A 2525-nucleotide genomic window follows, 5' to 3' on the forward strand; every position below is an offset into this window, starting at 1 on the left:
CCCTTTCATGGACCGTGAACCTCGCCAGGGAGCGCCCGCCCCACAATAAACCTTTTGGTGGCTCATTCTTGTTCCGTGGTTCCTGACCTCTCGCCCCCCTTTCTGCTTTACAAACAGTAGTTTCATTTTTCTAAGGTAACGCACTTTAAGAGTAGCATGGTAAAATTCATATTTAACCATGTTTTTTCAGTCCAGTACGAACAACAAAAAACCTCTGATGCTATAATCATGTTTCATTATAGAATAACTAAGAATAAGAATGGGTTAATAGGAAATACAGAATCTATATCAAATTACTCAGAATAAGTAACATGGATCACAACTTTGAGGTCAAGTGTCTGCAACTGAGTGAGATCCTATCTCAAAAACAAAAAAAAAAAAAATGAGGGATGGGAATATAGTTCAGTGATAGAGCACTTCTGAATTCAATTCCTAGTAAAAGACACACACACACACACACACATACACAATAAATGGTGAACAATACTGATACAGGACAGAATTCTGTTTTCTTGCAAGTACTATTTTTTTTCACATCTAAAAAGTAATAATAGCTCTTTAATATAATCTATATACAGTGTCCATAAATTCCCGGTTCTTTTTTCAAAATTAATTTATTTACATATTTTATAGTCGAATGCATTTTTACATATAGTCTACAAATGAAATTGAACCGTATTAAGTTGAGGACCATCTTCAATAGATTCGTATATACGTCTTAAGATACTTTCACTGATGGGTCCTATTTGATTCCTGTGTGGAGCACCTGAAATACTAGTTTCTGAGCTTAAAAAAAATACATAATCCTTCATTTTGAAGAAATGGAACATTCAAGAAGTCTTTTATTTTGAAAAGGAAATGCAGAGTGGATATTTAAGTGGTATGTCATCATATTTGAAATGTCTTTTTTGACATTTTTATATGTTTTCTTGACCAAAACACCCGGTTCCTCCCTCATGCTGTAGTTCAACCTAGTTTGGAAACTGTTGTGGGTGATGGCACATCCAAATGTCACAGAACATGATATTACATGACTGCTGTTTAAGTATGTACCATTGTCTGAAAGCTGTAGTACCTAATGTTTTTGCCGTGACACTGAAACCATAGCTGACTGCTCTGCATACCATGTACGTTGATCTAAACCAGACCTAACTCATTGACTTTTCTGAAACTAAGTTGTGTCAGAGATGAACCATCTGCTTAAGGAAGCTTAGCAACCAGACAGTGGTGAAGCATGTAATTCTAATGTTAGCAAGAGGACACTCCAACGGTATGCTTACAGCAACATTTTAACTACAGTAATTTTGCTGTTTATTTCTTTATAAACAGTAGAATTTGTGGTTGAACTTCATCTTTGCTGCCACAGTTTTTCACAGCATTCCCAATGGTTTTCAACTACAGTTAGTTGAACATAACTCTAGTAGAAAATATACCCAGCCATTGAATTTGATTTTAGTTAACACTATATCGTATGGTTGGGTTTTTGTTTGTTTGTTTTTGTTTTTTGAGTTTTAGTTCCTAATGTTTCTTTAAAGAGAAAAAAACAAAACTAAACAACAGAACCCTAGGAAAGAAGGAATGGCTTTCTTCTACCTACTCAATTAGAACATTAAATATCCTCTCAAATAAAGCCTTCAGTTTCTTTTAACCTTTCTATGGTCAGTTGCAGAGGGCAGAGAGACTTCAAGATACTTATCCAGTTAATGAGCGTGGGGGGGGGGGGTGGCAAGTAGGCTTGTGTCTTCAGGGACCAAGGAAGTGGGTAAGCTATTTAGGAGGTGCTATTAGGCCCCAAACTTGAAAGCATTTGAATTTGATTTTTAAAACTAATGAAGCTTTTCAAATAGCAAAGTATTTAAAACATCTTCCATCAACCAAAATTTATCTTTGACTTTGTAAATATCAAATAAGTTAGTCCTATGGGGGAAAATGATAATTTTAATGTTCTGACAATTTGCCAGTCTTTAAGATTTTGCTTTAAAATTTCTAAGTTGTGTTTGTTTTGATTTAAGGAAAATATCTAAATGGGAGAATTTTCCAACCCAATCTGAAGATGAGTTTGGGTTTTATAGAGCTAAATTTAATACATTTTTTAAATTTCTCGGGAGCACTGCAAAGAAAAAAGAATCCAAATAAAAATGATATATGTAACTTGGCAATGTCTTCATCCACAAAAAAAAAAAAAAAAAAAAATTAGCAAACAGCTGCTGACTTTTTCTTTAGAAGGGAGAGGAATGGCTTACACATGTTGTTTATAGTAGCAGTCAAACTACTGAAGCAATGTCCCAGAGCTCACCGGATGTCTGCTGTGGGCATTCTATTTGAGCCTCGGAAATTTTAAATATGAACAATTTAGTATTCTTCAGTTTAGCATGGGAATAGGCCTGAGAGGAGATTTTAGCTGTTTTTTTTCTTTTTTTTTCCCCTTAGGTAGTATTAGCATCATTGGCCTCTTGGTCTCTCTCCAAGATAATCAGTATATCTTCATTTTTTCTTAGATGTGGAAACTTGATATCTTTTAACTC

Source organism: Marmota monax, unplaced genomic scaffold (assembly GCF_021218885.2).
Source record: "Marmota monax isolate L192 unplaced genomic scaffold, Marmota_monax_Labrador192_F-V1.1 WCK01_AAM20220418_F8-fsc00017, whole genome shotgun sequence".
Lineage (NCBI taxonomy): Eukaryota > Metazoa > Chordata > Mammalia > Rodentia > Sciuridae > Marmota > Marmota monax.